General features: G+C 43.4%; 21 non-coding genes across 21 annotated transcripts; all 21 read right to left on the reverse strand.

Annotated features, from left to right (window-relative positions):
* Positions 1 to 798: 798 nt before the first annotated feature.
* On the reverse strand, positions 799 to 870 carry trnah-gug (transfer RNA histidin (anticodon GUG)). The gene has a single exon. It is a non-coding gene; the product is annotated as a tRNA-His (tRNA).
* A 450-nt stretch (positions 871 to 1,320) lies between these two features.
* On the reverse strand, positions 1,321 to 1,393 carry trnar-acg (transfer RNA arginine (anticodon ACG)). Its single transcript has one exon. It is a non-coding gene; the product is annotated as a tRNA-Arg (tRNA).
* Positions 1,394 to 2,006: 613 nt separating this feature from the next.
* trnar-acg (transfer RNA arginine (anticodon ACG)) lies at positions 2,007 to 2,079 on the reverse strand. Its single transcript has one exon. It is a non-coding gene; the product is annotated as a tRNA-Arg (tRNA).
* A 777-nt stretch (positions 2,080 to 2,856) lies between these two features.
* Positions 2,857 to 2,928, reverse strand: trnah-gug (transfer RNA histidin (anticodon GUG)). The gene has a single exon. It is a non-coding gene; the product is annotated as a tRNA-His (tRNA).
* A 450-nt stretch (positions 2,929 to 3,378) lies between these two features.
* trnar-acg (transfer RNA arginine (anticodon ACG)) lies at positions 3,379 to 3,451 on the reverse strand. The gene has a single exon. It is a non-coding gene; the product is annotated as a tRNA-Arg (tRNA).
* Positions 3,452 to 4,064: 613 nt separating this feature from the next.
* Positions 4,065 to 4,137, reverse strand: trnar-acg (transfer RNA arginine (anticodon ACG)). The gene has a single exon. It is a non-coding gene; the product is annotated as a tRNA-Arg (tRNA).
* Positions 4,138 to 5,601: 1,464 nt separating this feature from the next.
* trnah-gug (transfer RNA histidin (anticodon GUG)) lies at positions 5,602 to 5,673 on the reverse strand. Its single transcript has one exon. It is a non-coding gene; the product is annotated as a tRNA-His (tRNA).
* Positions 5,674 to 6,123: 450 nt separating this feature from the next.
* On the reverse strand, positions 6,124 to 6,196 carry trnar-ucg (transfer RNA arginine (anticodon UCG)). The gene has a single exon. It is a non-coding gene; the product is annotated as a tRNA-Arg (tRNA).
* A 1,462-nt stretch (positions 6,197 to 7,658) lies between these two features.
* trnah-gug (transfer RNA histidin (anticodon GUG)) lies at positions 7,659 to 7,730 on the reverse strand. The gene has a single exon. It is a non-coding gene; the product is annotated as a tRNA-His (tRNA).
* A 450-nt stretch (positions 7,731 to 8,180) lies between these two features.
* trnar-acg (transfer RNA arginine (anticodon ACG)) lies at positions 8,181 to 8,253 on the reverse strand. The gene has a single exon. It is a non-coding gene; the product is annotated as a tRNA-Arg (tRNA).
* A 777-nt stretch (positions 8,254 to 9,030) lies between these two features.
* On the reverse strand, positions 9,031 to 9,102 carry trnah-gug (transfer RNA histidin (anticodon GUG)). The gene has a single exon. It is a non-coding gene; the product is annotated as a tRNA-His (tRNA).
* A 450-nt stretch (positions 9,103 to 9,552) lies between these two features.
* On the reverse strand, positions 9,553 to 9,625 carry trnar-acg (transfer RNA arginine (anticodon ACG)). Its single transcript has one exon. It is a non-coding gene; the product is annotated as a tRNA-Arg (tRNA).
* Positions 9,626 to 10,924: 1,299 nt separating this feature from the next.
* On the reverse strand, positions 10,925 to 10,997 carry trnar-acg (transfer RNA arginine (anticodon ACG)). The gene has a single exon. It is a non-coding gene; the product is annotated as a tRNA-Arg (tRNA).
* Positions 10,998 to 11,610: 613 nt separating this feature from the next.
* trnar-acg (transfer RNA arginine (anticodon ACG)) lies at positions 11,611 to 11,683 on the reverse strand. The gene has a single exon. It is a non-coding gene; the product is annotated as a tRNA-Arg (tRNA).
* Positions 11,684 to 12,982: 1,299 nt separating this feature from the next.
* Positions 12,983 to 13,055, reverse strand: trnar-acg (transfer RNA arginine (anticodon ACG)). The gene has a single exon. It is a non-coding gene; the product is annotated as a tRNA-Arg (tRNA).
* A 1,464-nt stretch (positions 13,056 to 14,519) lies between these two features.
* On the reverse strand, positions 14,520 to 14,591 carry trnah-gug (transfer RNA histidin (anticodon GUG)). The gene has a single exon. It is a non-coding gene; the product is annotated as a tRNA-His (tRNA).
* Positions 14,592 to 15,042: 451 nt separating this feature from the next.
* On the reverse strand, positions 15,043 to 15,115 carry trnar-ucg (transfer RNA arginine (anticodon UCG)). The gene has a single exon. It is a non-coding gene; the product is annotated as a tRNA-Arg (tRNA).
* Positions 15,116 to 16,577: 1,462 nt separating this feature from the next.
* Positions 16,578 to 16,649, reverse strand: trnah-gug (transfer RNA histidin (anticodon GUG)). The gene has a single exon. It is a non-coding gene; the product is annotated as a tRNA-His (tRNA).
* A 450-nt stretch (positions 16,650 to 17,099) lies between these two features.
* On the reverse strand, positions 17,100 to 17,172 carry trnar-acg (transfer RNA arginine (anticodon ACG)). Its single transcript has one exon. It is a non-coding gene; the product is annotated as a tRNA-Arg (tRNA).
* Positions 17,173 to 17,949: 777 nt separating this feature from the next.
* Positions 17,950 to 18,021, reverse strand: trnah-gug (transfer RNA histidin (anticodon GUG)). Its single transcript has one exon. It is a non-coding gene; the product is annotated as a tRNA-His (tRNA).
* A 5,425-nt stretch (positions 18,022 to 23,446) lies between these two features.
* On the reverse strand, positions 23,447 to 23,518 carry trnah-gug (transfer RNA histidin (anticodon GUG)). Its single transcript has one exon. It is a non-coding gene; the product is annotated as a tRNA-His (tRNA).
* Positions 23,519 to 24,045: the final 527 nt, after the last annotated feature.

Below are 24,045 nucleotides of genomic sequence, written 5' to 3' on the forward strand. Positions count from 1 at the left end.
ATCCATTGCGCCACTCGCCCCACTCATGTGTGGAGTTGTCTGTAAGACATCTGGGGGAACTCGTATCTCCCCACTGGTCAAGCAAGCAACTCTAATGGTGGAGCTGAGGCTGCCGTGAACCGGAACCGAACCTGTGTTGCTGCGGCCAGAACATAGAGAACTAACACCGATACGATCACGGCCCCCGAGTGTATAGCTATGCAATGGCAAAATTGTCTGTCTACTGCTGACAGCTACACTTACGGCCAAAATAAAATGCAACAGACTGTTTTTTTTAGAAAGGACGACTCAAACAATGTTAAATGACTTTCATTGGCAGAAAACTCCTTCAGTATTTCATGAAACTCATACAATTCAGAAATATTGAATACCAATTCAGTGGGAATGAATTTTCTATTTCGCAGGATCTTGATTTTGAGATTTAAGCAACCTTTTCCAATGACAGGACGACCTTCTTGAAGGAAAAGTTACTTCTAAAATTGTGTTAAAGAATGTAACTCTCCAGGTTAATGTTTGACAAAGAGTTTATTAAGCACTGGAAGGACCTTCTCCTTGCTGACATTGGTGAAGTGAGCCCTCTCCAGTGAATTCATGAAAAGATACACGATGCACAGGTTTAGCACAAAATGTAAGACGAGCTAGCTGGGAGTCAAACCTCAAATGTCCTGAACAATTATCAGATGCGGTATCCATTGCGCCACTCGCCCCACTCATGTGTGGAGTTGTCTGTAAGACATCGGGTGGGGCCGCGTATGTCCCTATTGGTCAAGCAAGCAACACTATTGGTGAAGCTGAGGCTGCCGTGACCCGGATTCGAACCGGGGTTGCTGCGGCCACAACACAGAGTACTAACCACTATACGATCACGGCCCCGTGTGAGTTGCTATGCAATGGCAGAATTATCTCTGCACCGCTGACAGCTACACGTAAGGCCAAAATAAAATGCAACAGACGGGTTTCGTAGATAGGACGACTGAAACAATGTTAAATGATTTTCATTGGCAGAAAACTCCTTCAGTATTTAATGAAACTCATACATTTCAGAAATCTTGAATCCCAATTCAGTGGGAATGAATTTTCTATTTTGCGGAATCTTGATTTTGAGATTTAAGCTACCTTTTCCAATGACAGGACGACCTTCTTGAAGGAAAAGGTACTTCTAAAATTGTGTTGAAGAATGTAACTCTCCAGGTTAATGTTTGACAAAGAGTTTATTCAGCACTGGAAGGACCTTCTCCTTGTTGACATTTGTGAAGAAAGCCCTCTCCAGAGAATTCATAAAAAGATACACAATGCACAGGTTTAGCACAAAATGTAAGACGAGCTAGCTAGGAGTCGAACCTAGAATCTTCTGATCCGTAGTCAGATGCGTTATCCATTGCGCCACTAGCCCTACGCATGTGTGTAGTTGTCTGAAAGACATCGGGTGGGGACGCGTATCTCCCCACTGGTCAAGCAAGGAACACTATCGGTGAAGCTGAGGCTGCCGTGACCCGGATTCAAACCGGGGTTGCTGCGGCCAAAACACAGAGTACTAACCAATATACAATCACGACCCCGAATGTGTTGCTATGCAATGGCAGAATTATCTCTGCACCGCTGACAGCTACACGTAAGGCCAAAATAAAATGCAACAGACGGGTTTCGTAGATAGGACGACTGAAACAATGTTAAATGATTTTCATTGGCAGAAAACTCCTTCAGTATTTAATGAAACTCATACATTTCAGAAATCTTGAATCCCAATTCAGTGGGAATGAATTTTCTATTTTGCGGAATCTTGATTTTGAGATTTAAGCTACCTTTTCCAATGACAGGACGACCTTCTTGAAGGAAAAGGTACTTCTAAAATTGTGTTGAAGAATGTAACTCTCCAGATTAATGTTTGACAAAGAGTTTATTCAGCACTGGAAGGACCTTCTCCTTGTTGACATTTGTGAAGAAAGCCCTCTCCAGAGAATTCATAAAAAGATACACAATGCACAGGTTTAGCACAAAATGTAAGACGAGCTAGCTAGGAGTCGAACCTAGAATCTTCTGATCCGTAGTCAGATGCGTTATCCATTGCGCCACTAGCCCTACGCATGTGTGTAGTTGTCTGAAAGACATCGGGTGGGGACGCGTATCTCCCCACTGGTCAAGCAAGGAACACTATCGGTGAAGCTGAGGTTGCCGTGACCCGGATTCAAACCGGGGTTGCTGCGGCCAAAACACAGAGTACTAACCAATATACAATCACGACCCCGAATGTGTTGCTCTGCAATGGCAGAATTGTCTCTCCACCGCTGACAGCTACACGTAAGGCCAAAATAAAATGCAACAGACGGGTTTCTTAGAAAGGACGACTGAAACAATGTTCAATGATTTTCATTGGCATAAAACTCCTTCAGTATTTAATGAAACTCATACATTTCAGAAATCTTGAATCCCAATTCAGTGGGAATGAATTTTCTATTTTGCGGAATCTTGATTTTGAGATTTAAGCAACCTTTTCCAATGACAGGACGACCTTCTTGAAGGAAAAGGTACTTCTAAAATTGTGATGAAGAATGTAACTCTCCAGGTTAATGTTTGACAAAGAGTTTATTAAGCACTGGAAGGACCTTTTCCTTGTTGACATTGGTGATGTGAGCCCTCCCCAGTGAAATCATGAAAAGATACACGATGCACAGGTTTAGCACAAAATGTAAGACCAGCTAGCTGGGAGTCAAACCTAGAATGTCCTGAACCATTATCAGATGCGGTATCCATTGCGCCACTCGCCCCACTCATGTGTGGAGTTGTCTGTAAGACATCGGGTGGGGACGCGTATGTCTCCATTGGTCAAGCAAGCAACACTATTGGTGAAGCTGAGGCTGCCGTGACCCGGATTCGAACCAGGGTTGCTGCGGCCACAACACAGAGTACTAACCACTATACGATCACGGCCCCGTGTGAGTTGCTATGCAATGGCAGAATTATCTCTGCACCGCTGACAGCTACACGTAAGGCCAAAATAAAATGCAACAGACGGGTTTCGTAGATAGGACGACTGAAACAATGTTAAATGATTTTCATTGGCAGAAAACTCCTTCAGTATTTAATGAAACTCATACATTTCAGAAATCTTGAATCCCAATTCAGTGGGAATGAATTTTCTATTTTGCGGAATCTTGATTTTGAGATTTAAGCTACCTTTTCCAATGACAGGACGACCTTCTTGAAGGAAAAGGTACTTCTAAAATTGTGTTGAAGAATGTAACTCTCCAGGTTAATGTTTGACAAAGAGTTTATTCAGCACTGGAAGGACCTTCTCCTTGTTGACATTTGTGAAGAAAGCCCTCTCCAGAGAATTCATAAAAAGATACACAATGCACAGGTTTAGCACAAAATGTAAGACGAGCTAGCTAGGAGTCGAACCTAGAATCTTCTGATCCGTAGTCAGATGCGTTATCCATTGCGCCACTAGCCCTACGCATGTGTGTAGTTGTCTGAAAGACATCGGGTGGGGACGCGTATCTCCCCACTGGTCAAGCAAGGAACACTATCGGTGAAGCTGAGGCTGCCGTGACCCGGATTCAAACCGGGGTTGCTGCGGCCAAAACACAGAGTACTAACCAATATACAATCACGACCCCGAATGTGTTGCTATGCAATGGCAGAATTATCTCTGCACCGCTGACAGCTACACGTAAGGCCAAAATAAAATGCAACAGACGGGTTTCGTAGATAGGACGACTGAAACAATGTTAAATGATTTTCATTGGCAGAAAACTCCTTCAGTATTTAATGAAACTCATACATTTCAGAAATCTTGAATCCCAATTCAGTGGGAATGAATTTTCTATTTTGCGGAATCTTGATTTTGAGATTTAAGCAACCTTTTCCAATGACAGGACGACCTTCTTGAAGGAAAAGGTACTTCTAAAATTGTGTTGAAGAATGTAACTCTCCAGGTTAATGTTTGACAAAGAGTTTATTCAGCAGTGGAAGGACCTTCTCCTTGTTGACATTGGTGAAGAAAGCCCTCTCCAGAGAATTCATAAAAAGATACACAATGCACAGGTTTAGCACAAAATGTAAGACGAGCTAGCTAGGAGTCGAACCTAGAATCTTCTGATCCGTAGTCAGATGCGGTATCCATTGCGCCACTAGCCCCACGCATGTGTGTAGTTGTCTGTAAGACATCGGGTGGGGACGCATATCTCTCCACTGGTCAAGCAAGCAACACTATTGGTGAAGCTGAGGCTGCCGTGAAACAGGCTCGAACCAGGGTTGCTGCGGCCACAACACAGAGTACTAACCACTATACGAACACTGCCCCGAGTGTGTTGCTATGCAATGGCAGAATTGTCTCTCCACCGCTGACAGCTACACGTAAGGCCAAAATAAAATGCAACAGACAGGTTTCTTAGAAAGGACGACTGAAACAATGTTCAATGATTTTCATTGGCAGAAAACTCCTTCAGTATTTAATGAAACTCATACATTTCAGAAATCTTGAATCCCAATTCAGTTGGAATGAATTTTCTATTTTGCGGAATCTTGATTTTGAGATTTAAGCAACCTTTTCCAATGACAGGACGACCTTCTTGAAGGAAAAGGTACTTCTAAAATTGTGATGAAGAATGTAACTCTCCAGGTTAATATTTGACAAAGAGTTTATTAAGCACTGGAAGGACCTTTTCCTTGTTGACATTGGTGAAGTGAGCCCTCTCCAGTGAATTCCTGAAAACATACACGATGCACAGGTTTAGCACAAAATGTAAGACGAGCTAGCTGAGAGTCAAACCTAGAATGTCCTGAACCATTATCAGATGCGGTATCCATTGCGCCACTCGCCCCACTCATGTGTGGAGTTGTCTGTAAGACATCTGGGGGAACTCGTATCTCCCCACTGGTCAAGCAAGCAACTCTATTGGTGGAGCTGAGGCTGCCGTGAACCGGAACCGAACCTGTGTTGCTGCGGCCAGAACATAGAGAACTAACACCGATACGATCACGGCCCCCGAGTGTATAGCTATGCAATGGCAAAATTGTCTGTCTACTGCTGACAGCTACACTTACGGCCAAAATAAAATGCAACAGACTGTTTTTTTTAGAAAGGACGACTCAAACAATGTTAAATGACTTTCATTGGCAGAAAACTCCTTCAGTATTTCATGAAACTCATACAATTCAGAAATATTGAATACCAATTCAGTGGGAATGAATTTTCTATTTCGCAGGATCTTGATTTTGAGATTTAAGCAACCTTTTCCAATGACAGGACGACCTTCTTGAAGGAAAAGTTACTTCTAAAATTGTGTTAAAGAATGTAACTCTCCAGGTTAATGTTTGACAAAGAGTTTATTAAGCACTGGAAGGACCTTCTCCTTGTTGACATTGGTGAAGTGAGCCCTCTCCAGTGAATTCATGAAAAGATACACGATGCACAGGTTTAGCACAAAATGTAAGACGAGCTAGCTGGGAGTCAAACCTCAAATGTCCTGAACAATTATCAGATGCGGTATCCATTGCGCCACTCGCCCCACTCATGTGTGGAGTTGTCTGTAAGACATCGGGTGGGGACGCGTATGTCCCCATTGGTCAAGCAAGCAACACTATTGGTGAAGCTGAGGCTGCCGTGACCCGGATTCGAACCGGGGTTGCTGCGGCCACAACACAGAGTACTAACCACTATACGATCACGGCCCCGAGTGAGTTGCTATGCAATGGCAGAATTATCTCTGCACCGCTGACAGCTACACGTAAGGCCAAAATAAAATGCAACAGACGGGTTTCTTAGAAAGGACGACTGAAACAATGTTCAATGATTTTCATTGGCAGAAAACTCCTTCAGTATTTAATGAAACTCATACATTTCAGAAATCTTGAATCCCAATTCAGTGGGAATGAATTTTCTATTTTGCGAAATCTTGATTTTGAGATTTAAGCAACCTTTTCCAATGACAGGACGACCTTCTTGAAGGAAAAGGTACTTCTAAAATTGTGTTGAAGAATGTAACTCTCCAGGTTAATGTTTGACAAAGAGTTTATTCAGCAGTGGAAGGACCTTCTTCTTGTTGACATTGGTGAAGAAAGCCCTCTCCAGAGAATTCATGAAAAGATACACAATGCACAGGTTTAGCACAAAATGTAAGACGAGCTAGCTAGGAGTCGAACCTAGAATCTTCTGATCCGAAGTCAGATGCGGTATCCATTGCGCCACTAGCCCCACGCATGTGTGTAGTTGTCTGTAAGACATCGGGTGGGGACGCGTATCTCTCCACTTGTCAAGCAAGCAACACTATTGATGAAGCTGAGGCTGCCGTGACACGGACTCGAACCGGGGTTGCTGCGGCCACAACACAGAGCACTAACCACTATACGATCACGGCCCCGAGTGTGTTGCTATGCAATGGCAGTATTGTCTCTCCACCGCTGACAGCTACACGTAAGGCCAAAATAAAATACAACAGACGGGTTTCTTAGAAAGGACGACTGAAACAATGTATAATGATTTTCATTGGCAGAAAACTCCTTCAGTATTTAATGAAACTCATACATTTCAGAAATCTTGAATCCCAATTCAGTGGGAATGAATTTTCTATTTTGCGGAATCTTGATTTTGAGATTTAAGCAACCTTTTCCAATGACAGGACGACATTCTTGAAGGAAAAGGTACTTCTAAATTGTGATGAAGAATGTAACTCTCCAGGTTAATGTTTGACAAAGAGTTTAATCAGCACTGGAAGGACCTTCTCCTTGTTGACATTGGTGAAGTGAGCACTCCCCAGTGAATTCATGAAAAGATACACGATGCACAGGTTTAGCACAAAATGTAAGACGAGCTAGCTGGGAGTCAAACCTAGAATGACCTGAACCATTATCAGATGCGGTATCCATTGCGCCACGCGCCCCACTCATGTGTGGAGTTGTCTGTAAGACATCGGGTGGGGACGCGTATCTCCCCACTGGTCAAGCAAGGAACACTATTGGTGAAGCTGAGGCTGCCGTGACCCGGATTCGAAACGGGGTTGCTGCGGCCACTACACAGAGGACTAACCACTATACGATCACGGCCCCGAGTGTGTTGCTATGCAATGGCAGAATTGTCTCTCCACCGATGATAGCTACACGTAAGGCCAAAATAAAATGCAACAGACGGGTTTCTTAGAAAGGACGACTGAAACAATGTTCAATGATTTTCATTGGCAGAAAACTCCTTCAGTATTTAATGAAACTCATACATTTCCGAAATCTTGAATCCCAATTCAGTGGGAATGAAATTTCTATTTTGCGGAATCTTGATTTTGAGATTTAAGCAACCTTTTCCAATGACAGGACGACCTTCTTGAAGGAAAAGTTACTTCTAAAATTGTGTTGAAGAATGTAACTCTCCAGGTTAATGTTTGACAAAGAGTTTATTCAGCACTGGAAGGACCTTTTCCTTGTTGAGATTGGTGAAGTGAGCCCTCTCCAGTGAATTCATGAAAAGATACACGATGCACAGGTTTAGCACAAAATGTAAGACGAGCTAGCTGGGAGTCTAACCTCAAATGTCCTGAACAATTATCAGATGCGGTATCCATTGCGCCACTCGCCCCACTCATGTGTGGAGTTGTCTGTAAGACATCGGGTGGGGACGCGTATGTCTCCATTGGTCAAGCAAGCAACACTATTGGTGAAGCTGAGGCTGCCGTGACCCGGATTCGAACCGGGGTTGCTGCGGCCACAACACAGAGTACTAACCACTATACGATCACGGCCCCGTGTGAGTTGCTATGCAATGGCAGAATTATCTCTGCACCGCTGACAGCTACACGTAAGGCCAAAATAAAATGCAACAGACGGGTTTCGTAGATAGGACGACTGAAACAATGTTAAATGATTTTCATTGGCAGAAAACTCCTTCAGTATTTAATGAAACTCATACATTTCAGAAATCTTGAATCCCAATTCAGTGGGAATGAAATTTCTATTTTGCGGAATCTTGATTTTGAGATTTAAGCTACCTTTTCCAATGACAGGACGACCTTCTTGAAGGAAAAGGTACTTCTAAAATTGTGTTGAAGAATGTAACTCTCCAGGTTAATGTTTGACAAAGAGTTTATTCAGCACTGGAAGGACCTTCTCCTTGTTGACATTTGTGAAGAAAGCCCTCTCCAGAGAATTCATAAAAAGATACACAATGCACAGGTTTAGCACAGAATGTAAGACGAGCTAGCTAGGAGTCGAACCTAGAATCTTCTGATCCGTAGTCAGATGCGTTATCCATTGCGCCACTAGCCCTACGCATGTGTGTAGTTGTCTGAAAGACATCGGGTGGGGACGCGTATCTCCCCACTGGTCAAGCAAGGAACACTATCGGTGAAGCTGAGGCTGCCGTGACCCGGATTCAAACCGGGGTTGCTGCGGCCAAAACACAGAGTACTAACCAATATACAATCACGACCCCGAATGTGTTGCTATGCAATGGCAGAATTGTCTCTCCACCGCTGACAGCTACACGTAAGGCCAAAATAAAATGCAACAGACAGGTTTCTTAGAAAGGACGACTGAAACAATGTTCAATGATTTTCATTGGCAGAAAACTCCTTCAGTATTTAATGAAACTCATACATTTCAGAAATCTTGAATCCCAATTCAGTGGGAATGAATTTTCTATTTTGCGGAATCTTGATTTTGAGATTTAAGCAACCTTTTCCAATGACAGGACGACCTTCTTGAAGGAAAAGGTACTTCTAAAATTGTGATGAAGAATGTAACTCTCCAGGTTAATGTTTGACAAAGAGTTTATTAAGCACTGGAAGGACCTTTTCCTTGTTGACATTGGTGATGTGAGCCCTCCCCAGTGAAATCATGAAAAGATACACGATGCACAGGTTTAGCACAAAATGTAAGACCAGCTAGCTGGGAGTCAAACCTAGAATGTCCTGAACCATTATCAGATGCGGTATCCATTGCGCCACTCGCCCCACTCATGTGTGGAGTTGTCTGTAAGACATCGGGTGGGGACGCGTATGTCTCCATTGGTCAAGCAAGCAACACTATTGGTGAAGCTGAGGCTGCCGTGACCCGGATTCGAACCAGGGTTGCTGCGGCCACAACACAGAGTACTAACCACTATACGATCACGGCCCCGTGTGAGTTGCTATGCAATGGCAGAATTATCTCTGCACCGCTGACAGCTACACGTAAGGCCAAAATAAAATGCAACAGACGGGTTTCGTAGATAGGACGACTGAAACAATGTTAAATGATTTTCATTGGCAGAAAACTCCTTCAGTATTTAATGAAACTCATACATTTCAGAAATCTTGAATCCCAATTCAGTGGGAATGAATTTTCTATTTTGCGGAATCTTGATTTTGAGATTTAAGCTACCTTTTCCAATGACAGGACGACCTTCTTGAAGGAAAAGGTACTTCTAAAATTGTGTTGAAGAATGTAACTCTCCAGGTTAATGTTTGACAAAGAGTTTATTCAGCACTGGAAGGACCTTCTCCTTGTTGACATTTGTGAAGAAAGCCCTCTCCAGAGAATTCATAAAAAGATACACAATGCACAGGTTTAGCACAAAATGTAAGACGAGCTAGCTAGGAGTCGAACCTAGAATCTTCTGATCCGTAGTCAGATGCGTTATCCATTGCGCCACTAGCCCTACGCATGTGTGTAGTAGTCTGAAAGACATCGGGTGGGGACGCGTATCTCCCCACTGGTCAAGCAAGGAACACTATCGGTGAAGCTGAGGCTGCCGTGACCCGGATTCAAACCGGGGTTGCTGCGGCCAAAACACAGAGTACTAACCAATATACAATCACGACCCCGAATGTGTTGCTATGCAATGGCAGAATTGTCTCTCCACCGCTGACAGCTACACGTAAGGCCAAAATAAAATGCAACAGACGGGTTTCTTAGAAAGGACGACTGAAACAATGTTCAATGATTTTCATTGGCAGAAAACTCCTTCAGTATTTAATGAAACTCATACATTTCAGAAATCTTGAATCCCAATTCAGTGGGAATTAATTTTCTATTTTGCGGAATCTTGATTTTGAGATTTAAGCAACCTTTTCCAATGACAGGACGACCTTCTTGAAGGAAAAGGTACTTCTAAAATTGTGATGAAGAATGTAACTCTCAAGGTTAATGTTTGACAAAGAGTTTATTAAGCACTGGAAGGACCTTTTCCTTGTTGACATTGGTGATGTGAGCCCTCCCCAGTGAAATCATGAAAAGATACACGATGCACAGGTTTAGCACAAAATGTAAGACCAGCTAGCTGGGAGTCAAACCTAGAATGTCCTGAACCATTATCAGATGCGGTATCCATTGCGCCACTCGCCCCACTCATGTGTGGAGTTGTCTGTAAGACATCGGGTGGGGACGCGTATGTCTCCATTGGTCAAGCAAGCAACACTATTGGTGAAGCTGAGGCTGCCGTGACCCGGATTCGAACCGGGGTTGCTGCGGCCACAACACAGAGAACTAACCACTATACGATCACGGCCCCGTGTGAGTTGCTATGCAATGGCAGAATTATCTCTGCACCGCTGACAGCTACACGTAAGGCCAAAATAAAATGCAACAGACGGGTTTCGTAGATAGGACGACTGAAACAATGTTAAATGATTTTCATTGGCAGAAAACTCCTTCAGTATTTAATGAAACTCATACATTTCAGAAATCTTGAATCCCAATTCAGTGGGAATGAATTTTCTATTTTGCGGAATCTTGATTTTGAGATTTAAGCTACCTTTTCCAATGACAGGACGACCTTCTTGAAGGAAAAGGTACTTCTAAAATTGTGTTGAAGAATGTAACTCTCCACGTTAATGTTTGACAAAGAGTTTATTCAGCACTGGAAGGACCTTCTCCTTGTTGACATTTGTGAAGAAAGCCCTCTCCAGAGAATTCATAAAAAGATACACAATGCACAGGTTTAGCACAAAATGTAAGACGAGCTAGCTAGGAGTCGAACCTAGAATCTTCTGATCCGTAGTCAGATGCGTTATCCATTGCGCCACTAGCCCTACGCATGTGTGTAGTTGTCTGAAAGACATCGGGTGGGGACGCGTATCTCCCCACTGGTCAAGCAAGGAACACTATCGGTGAAGCTGAGGCTGCCGTGACCCGGATTCAAACCGGGGTTGCTGCGGCCAAAACACAGAGTACTAACCAATATACAATCACGACCCCGAATGTGTTGCTATGCAATGGCAGAATTATCTCTGCACCGCTGACAGCTACACGTAAGGCCAAAATAAAATGCAACAGACGGGTTTCGTAGATAGGACGACTGAAACAATGTTAAATGATTTTCATTGGCAGAAAACTCCTTCAGTATTTAATGAAACTCATACATTTCAGAAATCTTGAATCCCAATTCAGTGGGAATGAATTTTCTATTTTGCGGAATCTTGATTTTGAGATTTAAGCAACCTTTTCCAATGACAGGACGAACTTCTTGAAGGAAAAGGTACTTCTAAAATTGTGTTGAAGAATGTAACTCTCCAGGTTAATGTTTGACAAAGAGTTTATTCAGCAGTGGAAGGACCTTCTCCTTGTTGACATTGGTGAAGAAAGCCCTCTCCAGACAATTCATAAAAAGATACACAATGCACAGGTTTAGCACAAAATGTAAGACGAGCTAGCTAGGAGTCGAACCTAGAATCTTCTGATCCGTAGTCAGATGCGTTATCCATTGCGCCACTAGCCCTACGCATGTGTGTAGTTGTCTGAAAGACATCGGGTGGGGACGCGTATCTCCCCACTGGTCAAGCAAGGAACACTATCGGTGAAGCTGAGGCTGCCGTGACCCGGATTCAAACCGGGGTTGCTGCGGCCAAAACACAGAGTACTAACCAATATACAATCACGACCCCGAATGTGTTGCTATGCAATGGCAGAATTGTCTCTCCACCGCTGACAGCTACACGTAAGGCCAAAATAAAATGCAACAGACGGGTTTCTTAGAAAGGACGACTGAAACAATGTTCAATGATTTTCATTGGCAGAAAACTCCTTCAGTATTTAATGAAACTCATACATTTCAGAAATCTTGAATCCCAATTCAGTGGGAATTAATTTTCTATTTTGCGGAATCTTGATTTTGAGATTTAAGCAACCTTTTCCAATGACAGGACGACCTTCTTGAAGGAAAAGGTACTTCTAAAATTGTGATGAAGAATGTAACTCTCAAGGTTAATGTTTGACAAAGAGTTTATTAAGCACTGGAAGGACCTTTTCCTTGTTGACATTGGTGATGTGAGCCCTCCCCAGTGAAATCATGAAAAGATACACGATGCACAGGTTTAGCACAAAATGTAAGACCAGCTAGCTGGGAGTCAAACCTAGAATGTCCTGAACCATTATCAGATGCGGTATCCATTGCGCCACTCGCCCCACTCATGTGTGGAGTTGTCTGTAAGACATCGGGTGGGGACGCGTATGTCTCCATTGGTCAAGCAAGCAACACTATTGGTGAAGCTGAGGCTGCCGTGACCCGGATTCGAACCGGGGTTGCTGCGGCCACAACACAGAGAACTAACCACTATACGATCACGGCCCCGTGTGAGTTGCTATGCAATGGCAGAATTATCTCTGCACCGCTGACAGCTACACGTAAGGCCAAAATAAAATGCAACAGACGGGTTTCGTAGATAGGACGACTGAAACAATGTTAAATGATTTTCATTGGCAGAAAACTCCTTCAGTATTTAATGAAACTCATACATTTCAGAAATCTTGAATCCCAATTCAGTGGGAATGAATTTTCTATTTTGCGGAATCTTGATTTTGAGATTTAAGCTACCTTTTCCAATGACAGGACGACCTTCTTGAAGGAAAAGGTACTTCTAAAATTGTGTTGAAGAATGTAACTCTCCAGGTTAATGTTTGACAAAGAGTTTATTCAGCACTGGAAGGACCTTCTCCTTGTTGACATTTGTGAAGAAAGCCCTCTCCAGAGAATTCATAAAAAGATACACAATGCACAGGTTTAGCACAAAATGTAAGACGAGCTAGCTAGGAGTCGAACCTAGAATCTTCTGATCCGTAGTCAGATGCGGTATCCATTGCGCCACTAGCCCCACGCATGTGTGTAGTTGTCTGTAAGACATCGGGTGGGGACGCATATCTCTCCACTGGTCAAGCAAGCAACACTATTGGTGAAGCTGAGGCTGCCGTGAAACGGGCTCGAACCAGGGTTGCTGCGGCCACAACACAGAGTACTAACCACTATACGAACACTGCCCCGAGTGTGTTGCTAAGCAATGGCAGAATTGTCTCTCCACCGCTGACAGCTACACGTAAGGCCAAAATAAAATGCAACAGACAGGTTTCTTAGAAAGGACGACTGAAACAATGTTCAATGATTTTCATTGGCAGAAAACTCCTTCAGTATTTAATGAAACTCATACATTTCAGAAATCTTGAATCCCAATTCAGTTGGAATGAATTTTCTATTTTGCGGAATCTTAATTTTGAGATTTAAGCAACCTTTTCCAATGACAGGACGACCTTCTTGAAGGAAAAGGTACTTCTAAAATTGTGATGAAGAATGTAACTCTCCAGGTTAATGTTTGACAAAGAGTTTATTAAGCACTGGAAGGACCTTTTCCTTGTTGACATTGGTGAAGTGAGCCCTCTCCAGTGAATTCATGAAAACATACACGATGCACAGGTTTAGCACAAAATGTAAGACGAGCTAGCTGAGAGTCAAACCTAGAATGTCCTGAACCATTATCAGATGCGGTATCCATTGCGCCACTCGCCCCACTCATGTGTGGAGTTGTCTGTAAGACATCTGGGGGAACTCATATCTCCCCACTGGTCAAGCAAGCAACTCTATTGGTGGAGCTGAGGCTGCCGTGAACCGGAACCGAACCTGTGTTGCTGCGGCCAGAACATAGAGAACCAACACCGATACGATCACGGCCCCCGAGTGTATAGCTATGCAATGGCAAAATTGTCTGTCTACTGCTGACAGCTACACTTACGGCCAAAATAAAATGCAACAGACTGTTTTTTTTAGAAAGGACGACTCAAACAATGTTAAATGACTTTCATTGGCAGAAAACTCCTTCAGTATTTCATGAAACTCATACAATTCAGAAATATTGAATACCAATTCAGTGGGAATGAATTTTCTATTTCGCAGGATCTTGATTTTGAGATTTAAGCAACCTTTTCCAATGACAGGACGACCTTCTTGAAGGAAAAGTTACTTCTAAAATTGTGTTAAAGAATGTAACTCTCCAGGTTAATGTTTGACAAAGAGTTTATTAAGCACTGGAAGGACCTTCTCCTTGTTGACATTGGTGAAGTGAGCCCTCTCCAGTGAATTCATGAAAAGATATACGATGCACAGGTTTAGCACAAAATGTAAGACGAGCTAGCTGGGAGTCAAACCTCAAATGTCCTGAACAATTATCAGATGCGGTATCCATTGCGCCACTCGCCCCACTCATGTGTGGAGTTGTCTGTAAGACATCGGGTGGGGACGCGTATGTCCCCATTGGTCAAGCAAGCAACACTATTGGTGAAGCTGAGGCTGCCGTGACCCGGATTCGAACCGGGGTTGCTGCGGCCACAACACAGAGTACTAACCACTATACGATCACGGCCCCGAGTGAGTTGCTATGCAATGGCAGAATTATCTCTGCACCGCTGACAGCTACACGTAAGGCCAAAATAAAATGCAACAGACGGGTTTCTTAGAAAGGACGACTGAAACAATGTTCAATGATTTTCATTGGCAGAAAAACTCCTTCAGTATTTAATGAAACTCATACATTTCAGAAATCTTGAATCCCAATTCAGTGGGAATGAATTTTCTATTTTGCGAAATCTTGATTTTGAGATTTAAGCAACCTTTTCCAATGACAGGACGACCTTCTTGAAGGAAAAGGTACTTCTAAAATTGTGTTGAAGAATGTAACTCTCCAGGTTAATGTTTGACAAAGAGTTTATTCAGCAGTGGAAGGACCTTCTTCTTGTTGACATTGGTGAAGAAAGCCCTCTCCAGAGAATTCATGAAAAGATACACAATGCACAGGTTTAGCACAAAATGTAAGACGAGCTAGCTAGGAGTCGAACCTAGAATCTTCTGATCCGAAGTCAGATGCGGTATCCATTGCGCCACTAGCCCCACGCATGTGTGTAGTTGTCTGTAAGACATCGGGTGGGGACGCGTATCTCTCCACTTGTCAAGCAAGCAACACTATTGATGAAGCTGAGGCTGCCGTGACACGGACTGGAACCGGGGTTGCTGCGGCCACAACACAGAGCACTAACCACTATACGATCACGGCCCCGAGTGTGTTGCTATGCAATGGCAGTATTGTCTCTCCACCGCTGACAGCTACACGTAAGGCCAAAATAAAATACAACAGACGGGTTTCTTAGAAAGGACGACTGAAACAATGTATAATGATTTTCATTGGCAGAAAACTCCTTCAGTATTTAATGAAACTCATACATTTCAGAAATCTTGAATCCCAATTCAGTGGGAATGAATTTTCTATTTTGCGGAATCTTGATTTTGAGATTTAAGCAACCTTTTCCAATGACAGGACGACATTCTTGAAGGAAAAGGTACTTCTAAATTGTGATGAAGAATGTAACTCTCCAGGTTAATGTTTGACAAAAAGTTTAATCAGCACTGGAAGGACCTTCTCCTTGTTGACATTGGTGAAGTGAGCACTCCCCAGTGAATTCATGAAAAGATACACGATGCACAGGTTTAGCACAAAATGTAAGACGAGCTAGCTGGGAGTCAAACCTAGAATGAACTGAACCATTATCAGATGCGGTATCCATTGCGCCACGCGCCCCACTCATGTGTGGAGTTGTCTGTAAGACATCGGGTGGGGACGCGTATCTCCCCACTGGTCAAGCAAGGAACACTATTGGTGAAGCTGAGGCTGCCGTGACCCGGATTCGAAACGGGGTTGCTGCGGCCACTACACAGAGGACTAACCACTATACGATCACGGCCCCGAGTGTGTTGCTATGCAATGGCAGAATTGTCTCTCCACCGATGATAGCTACACGTAAGGCCAAAATAAAATGCAACAGACGGGTTTCTTAGAAAGGACGACTGAAACAATGTTCAATGATTTTCATTGGCAGAAAACTCCTTCAGTATTTAATGAAACTCATACATTTCCGAAATCTTGAATCCCAATTCAGTGGGAATGAATTTTCTATTTTGCGGAATCTTGATTTTGAGATTTAAGCAACCTTTTCCAATGACAGGACGACCTTCTTGAAGGAAAAGTTACTTCTAAAATTGTGTTGAAGAATGTAACTCTCCAGGTTAATGTTTGACAAAGAGTTTATTCAGCACTGGAAGGACCTTTTCCTTGTTGAGATTGGTGAAGTGAGCCCTCTCCAGTGAATTCATGAAAAGATACACGATGCACAGGTTTAGCACAAAATGTAATACGAGGTAGCTGGGAGTCAAACCTCGAATGTCCTGAACCATTATCAGATGCAGTATCCATTGCGCCACTCGCCCCACTCATGTGTGGAGTTGTCTGTAAGACATCGGGTGGGGACGCGTATCTCCCCACTGGTCAAGCAAGCAACACTATTGGTGAAGCTGAGGCTGCCGTGACCCGGATTCGAACCGGGGTTGCTGCGGCCACAACACAGAGTACTAACCACTATACGATCACGGCCCCGATTGTGTTGCTATGCAATGGCAGAATTGTCTCTGCACCGCTGACAGCTACACGTAAGGCCAAAATAAAATGCAACAGACGGGTTTCGTAGATAGGACGACTGAAACAATGTTCAATGATTTTCATTGGCAGAAAACTCCTTCAGTATTTAATGAAACTCATACATTTCAGAAATCTTGAATCCCAATTCAGTGGGAATGAATTTTCTATTTTGCGGAATCTTGATTTTGAGATTTAAGCAACCTTTTCCAATGACAGGACGACCTTCTTGAAGGAAAAGGTACTTCTAAAATTCTGATGAAGAATGTAACTCTCCAGGTTAATGTTTGACAAAGAGTTTATTCAGCACTGGAAGGACCTTCTCCTTGTTGACATTGGTGAAGAAAGCCCTCTCCAGAGAATTCATAAAAAGATACACAATGCACAGGTTTAGCACAAAATGTAAGACGAGCTAGCTAGGAGTCGAACCTAGAATCTTCTGATCCGTAGTCAGATGCGTTATCCATTGCGCCACTAGCCCCACGCATGTGTGTAGTTGTCTGAAAGACATCGGGTGGGGACGCGTATCTCTCCACTGGTCAAGCAAGCAACACTATTGGTGAAGCTGAGGCTGCCGTGACGCGGACTCGAACCGGGGTTGCGGCGGCCACTACACAGAGTACTAACCACTATACGATAACTGCCCCGAGTGTGTTGCTGTGCAATGGCAGAATTGTCTCTCCACCGCTGACAGCTACACGTAAGGCCAAAATAAAATGCAACAGACGGGTTTCTTAGAAAGGACGACTGAAACAATGTTCAATGATTTTCATTGGCAGAAAACTCCTTCAGTATTTAATGAAACTCATACATTTCAGAAATCTTGAATCCCAATTCAGTGGGAATGAATTTTCTATTTTGCGGAATCTTGATTTTGAGATTTAAGCAACCTTTTCCAATGACAGGACGACCTTCTTGAAGGAAAAGGTACTTCTAAAATTGTGATGAAGAATGTAACTCTCCAGGTTAATGTTTGACAAAGAGTTTATTCAGCACTGGAAGGACCTTTTCCTTGTTGACATTGGTGAAGTGAGCACTCCCCAGTGAATTCATGAAAAGATACACGATGCACAGGTTTAGCACAAAATGTAAGACCAGCTAGCTGGGAGTCAAACCTAGCACGTCCTGAACCATTATCAGATGCGGTATCCATAGCGCCACTCGCCCCACTCATGTGTGGAGTTTTCTGTAAGACATCGGGTGGGGACGCGTATCTCCCCACTGGTCAAGCAAGGAACACTATTGGTGAAGCTGAGGCTGCCGTGACCCGGATTCGAACCGGGGTTGCTGCGGCCACAACACAGAGTACTAACCACTATACGATCACGGCCCCGAGTGTGTTGCTATGCAATGGCAGAATTGTCTCTGCAACGCTGACAGCTACACGTAAGGCCAAAATAAAATGCAACAGACGGGTTTCTTGGAAAGGACGACTGAAACAATGTTCAATGATTTTCATTGGCAGAAAACTCCTTCAGTATTTAATGAAACTCATACATTTCAGAAATCTTGAATCCCAATTCAGTGGGAATGAATTTTCTATTTTGCGGAATCTTGATTTTGAGATTTAAGCAACCTTTTCCAATGACAGGACGACCTTCTTGAAGGAAAAGGTACTTCTAAAATTGTGATGAAGAATGTAACTCTCCAGGTTAATGTTTGACAAAGAGTTTATGAAGCACTGGAAGGACCTTTTCCTTGTTGACATTGGTGAAGTGAGCCCTCTCCAGTGAATTCATGAAAAGATACACGATGCACAGGTTTAGCACAAAATGTAAGACGAGCTAGCTGGGAGTCAAACCTAGAATGTCCTGAACCATTATCAGATGCGGTATCCATTGCGCCACTCGCCCCACTCATGTGTGGAGTTGTCTGTAAGACATCTGGGGGGACGCGTATCTCCCCACTGGTCAAGCAAGCAACACTATTGGTGGAGCTGAGGCTGCCGTGACCCGGAACCGAACCTGTGCTGCTGCAGCCAGAACACAGAGAACTAACACTGATACGATCACGGCCCGAGTGTATAGCTATGCAATGGCAAAATTGTCTGTCTACTGCTGACAGCTACACTTACGGCCAAAATAAAATGCAACAGACTGTTTTTTTTTAGAAAGGACGACTCAAACAATGTTAAATGACTTTCATTGGCAGAAAACTCCTTCAGTATTTCATGAAACTCATACAATTCAGAAATCTTGAATACCAATTCAGTGGGAATGAATTTTCTATTTCGCAGGATCTTGATTTTGAGATTTAAGCAACCTTTTCCAATGACAGGGCGACCTTCTTGAAGGAAAAGTTACTTCTAAAATTGTGTTGAAGAATGTAACTCTCCAGGTTAATGTTTGACAAAGAGTTTATTAAGCACTGGAAGGACCTTCTCCTTGTTGACATTGGTGAAGTGAGCCCTCTCCAGTGAATTCATGAAAAGATACACGATGCACAGGTTTAGCACAAAATGTAAGACGAGCTAGCTGGGAGTCAAACCTAGAATGTCCTGAACCATTATCAGATGCGATATCCATTGCGCCACTCGCCCCACTCATGTGTGGAGTTGTCTGTAAGACATCTGGGGGGACTCGTATCTCCCCACTAGTGAAGCAAGCAACTCTATTGGTGGAGCTGAGGCTGCCGTGACCCAGAACCGAACCTGTGTTGCTGCTGCCAGAACATAGAAAACTAACACCGATACGATCACGGCCCCGAGTGTATAGCTATGCGATGGCAAAATTGTCTGTCTACCGCTGACAGCTACACGTACGGCCAAAATAAAATGCAACAGACTGGTTTTTTTAGAAAGGACGACTCAAACAATGTTAAATGACTTTCATTGGCAGAAAACTCCTTAAGTATTTCATGAAACTCATACAATTCAGAAATCTTGAATACCAATTCAGTGGGAATGAATTTTCTATTTCGCAGGATCTGGATTTTGAGATTTAAGCAACCTTTTCCAATGACAGGACGACCTTCTTGAAGGAAAAGGTACTTCTAAAATTGTGTTGAAGAATGTAACTCTCCAGGTTAATGTTTGACAAAGAGTTTATTAAGCACTGGAAGGACCTTTTCCTTGTTGAGATTGGTGAAGTGAGCCCTCTCCAGTGAATTCATGAAAAGATACACGATGCACAGGTTTAGCACAAAATGTAAGACGAGCTTGCTGGGAGTCAAACCTCGAATGTCCTGAACCATTCTCAGATGCGGTATCCATTGCGCCACTCGCCCCACTCATGTGTGGAGTTTTCTGTAAGACTTCGGGTGGGGACGCGTATCTCCCCACTGGTCAAGCAAGCAACACTATTGGTGAAGCTGAGGCTGCCGTGACCCGGATTCGAACCGGGGTTGCTGCGGCCACAACACAGAGTACTAACCACGATACGATCACGGCCCCGAGTGCGTTGCTATGCAATGGCAGAATTGTCTCTGCACCGCTGACAGCTACACGTAAGGCCAAAATAAAATGCAACAGACGGGTTTCGTAGATAGGACGACTGAAACAATGTTCAATGATTCTCATTGGCAGAAAACTCCTTCAGTATTTAATGAAACTCATACATTTCAGAAATCTTGAATCCCAATTCAGTGGGAATGAATTTTCTATTTTGCGGAATCTTGATTTTGAGATTTAAGCAACCTTTTCCAATGACAGGACGACCTTCTTGAAGGAAAAGGTACTTCTAAAATTGTGATGAAGAATGTAACTCTCCAGGTTAATGTTTGACAAAGAGTTTATTAAGCACTGGAAGGACCTTTTCCTTGTTGACATTGGTGAAGTGAGCCCTCTCCAGTGAATTCATGAAAACATACACGATGCACAGGTTTAGCACAAAATGTAAGACGAGCTAGCTGGGAGTCAAACCTAGAATGTCCTGAACCATTATCAGATACGGTATCCATAGCGCCACTCGCCCCACTCATGTGTGGAGTTGTCTGTAAGACATCTGGGGGAACTCGTATCTCCCCACTGGTCAAGCAAGCAACTCTATTGGTGGAGCTGAGGCTGCCGTGAACCGGAACCGAACCTGTGTTGCTGCGGCCAGAACATAGAGAACTAACACCGATACGATCACGGCCCCCGAGTGTATAGCTATGCAATGGCAAAATTGTCTGTCTACTGCTGACAGCTACACTTACGGCCAAAATAAAATGCAACAGACTGTTTTTTTTAGAAAGGACGACTCAAACAATGTTAAATGACTTTCATTGGCAGAAAACTCCTTCAGTATTTCATGAAACTCATACAATTCAGAAATCTTGAATACCAATTCAGTGGGAATGAATTTTCTATTTCGCAGGATCTTGATTTTGAGATTTAAGCAACCTTTTCCAATGACAGGACGACCTTCTTGAAGGAAAAGTTACTTCTAAAATTGTGTTGAAGAATGTAACTCTCCAGGTTAATGTTTGACAAAGAGTTTATTAAGCACTGGAAGGACCTTTTCCTTGTTGAGATTGGTGAAGTGAGCCCTCTCCAGTGAATTCATGAAAAGATACACGATGCACAGGTTTAGCACAAAATGTAAGGCGAGCTAGCTGGGAGTCAAACCTAGAATCTTCTGATCCGTAGTCAGATGCGTTATCCATTGCGCCACTCGCCCCACTCATGTGTGGAGTTGTCTGTAAGACATCTGGGGGGACTCGTATCTCCCCACTAGTCAAGCAAGCAACTCCATGGGTGGAGCTGAGGCTGCCGTGACCCAGAACCGAACCTGTGTTGCTGCGGCCAGAACATAGAAAACTAACACCGATACGATCACGGCCCCGAGTGTATAGCTATGCGATGGCAAAATTGTCTGTCTACCGCTGACAGCTACACGTACGGCCAAAATAAAATGCAACAGACTGGTTTTTTTAGAAAGGACGACTCAAACAATGTTAAATGACTTTCATTGGCAGAAAACTCCTTCAGTATTTCATGAAACTCATACAATTCAGAAATCTTGAATACCAATTCAGTGGGAATGAATTTTCTATTTCGCAGGATCTGGATTTTGAGATTTAAGCAACCTTTTCCAATGACAGGACGACCTTCTTGAAGGAAAAGGTACTTCTAAAATTGTGTTGAAGAATGTAACTCTCCAGGTTAATGTTTGACAAAGAGTTTATTAAGCACTGGAAGGACCTTTTCCTTGTTGAGATTGGGGAAGTGAGCCCTCTCCAGTGAATTCATGAAAAGATACACGATGCACAGGTTTAGCACAAAATGTAAGACGAGCTAGCTGGGAGTCAAACTTCAAATGTCCTGAACCATGATCAGATGTGGCATCCATTGCGCCACTCGCCCCACTCATGTGTGGAGTTTCTGTAAGACATCGGGTGGGGACTCGTATCTCCCCACTGGTCAAGCAAGCAACACTATTGGTGAAGCTGAGGCTGCCGTGACACGGATTCGAACCGGGGTTGCTGCGGCCACAACACAGAGTACTAACCACTATACGATGACGGCCCCGAGTGTGTTGCGATGCAATGGCAGAATTGTTTCTCCACCGCTGACAGCTACACGTAAGGCCAAAATAAAATGCAACAGACGGGTTTCTTGGAAAGGACGACTGAAACAATGTTCAATGATTTTCATTGGCAGAAAACTCCTTCAGTATTTAATGAAACTCATACATTTCAGAAATCTTGAATCCCAATTCAGTGGGAATGAATTTTCTATTTTGCGAAATCTTGATTTTGAGATTTAAGCAACCTTTTCCAATGACAGGACGACCTTCTTGAAGGAAAAGGTACTTCTAAAATTGTGTTGAAGAATGTAACTCTCCAGGTTAATGTTTGACAAAGAGTTTATTAAGCACTGGAAGGACCTTTTCCTTGTTGAGATTGGTGAAGTGAGCACTCCCCAGTGAATTCATGAAAAGATACACGATGCACAGGTTTAGCACAAAATGTAAGACGAGCTAGCTGGGAGTCAAACCTAGAATGACCTGAACCATTATCAGATGCGGTATCCATTGCGCCACGCGCCCCACTCATGTGTGGAGTTGTCTGTAAGACATCGGGTGGGGACGCGTATCTCCCCACTGGTCAAGCAAGGAACACTATTGGTGAAGCTGAGGCTGCCGTGACCCGGATTCGAAACGGGGTTGCTGCGGCCACTACACAGAGGACTAACCACTATACGATCACGGCCCCGAGTGTGTTGCTATGCAATGGCAGAATTGTCTCTCCACCGATGATAGCTACACGTAAGGCCAAAATAAAATGCAACAGACGGGTTTCTTAGAAAGGACGACTGAAACAATGTTCAATGATTTTAATTGGCAGAAAACTCCTTCAGTATTTAATGAAACTCATACATTTCAGAAATCTTGAAATCCAATTCAGTGGGAATGAATTTTCTATTTTGCGGAATCTTGATTTTGAGATTTAAGCAACCTTTTCCAATGACAGGACGACCTTCTTGAAGGAAAAGTTACTTCTAAAATTGTGTTGAAGAATGTAACTCTCCAGGTTAATGTTTGACAAAGAGTTTATTCAGCACTGGAAGGACCTTTTCCTTGTTGAGATTGGTGAAGTGAGCCCTCTCCAGTGAATTCATGAAAAGATACACGATGCACAGGTTTAGCACAAAATGTAATACGAGGTAGCTGGGAGTCAAACCTCGAATGTCCTGAACCATTATCAGATGCAGTATCCATTGCGCCACTCGCGCCACTCGCCCCACTCATGTGTGGAGTTGTCTGTAAGACATCGGGTGGGGACGCGTATCTCCCCACTGGTCAAGCAAGCAACACTATTGGTGAAGCTGAGGCTGCCGTGACCCGGATTCGAACCGGGGTTGCTGCGGCCACAACACAGCGTACTAACCACTATACGATCACGGCCCCGATTGTGTTGCTATGCAATGGCAGAATTGTCTCTGCACCGCTGACAGCTACACGTAAGGCCAAAATAAAATGCAACAGACGGGTTTCGTAGATAGGACGACTGAAACAATGTTCAATGATTTTCATTGGCAGAAAACTCCTTCAGTATTTAATGAAACTCATACCTTTCAGAAATCTTGAATCCCAATTCAGTGGGAATGAATTTTCTATTTTGCGGAATCTTGATTTTGAGATTTAAGCAACCTTTTCCAATGACAGGACGACCTTCTTGAAGGAAAAGGTACTTCTAAAATTGTGATGAAGAATGTAACTCTCCAGGTTAATGTTTGACAAAGAGTTTATTAAGCACTGGAAGGACCTTTTCCTTGTTGACATTGGTGAAGTGAGCCCTCTCCAGTGAATTCATGAAAAGATACACGATGCACAGGTTTAGCACAAAATGTAAGACGAGCTAGCTGGGAGTCAAACCTAGAATGTCCGGAACCATTATCAGATGCGGTATCCATTGCGCCACTCGCCCCACT

The sequence above is a fragment of the Idiotropiscis lumnitzeri genome, chromosome 9, assembly GCF_059441095.1.
Source record: "Idiotropiscis lumnitzeri isolate Australia: NSW breed Sydney's pygmy pipehorse chromosome 9, RoL_Ilum_1.0, whole genome shotgun sequence".
NCBI classification, from domain to species: domain Eukaryota; kingdom Metazoa; phylum Chordata; class Actinopteri; order Syngnathiformes; family Syngnathidae; genus Idiotropiscis; species Idiotropiscis lumnitzeri.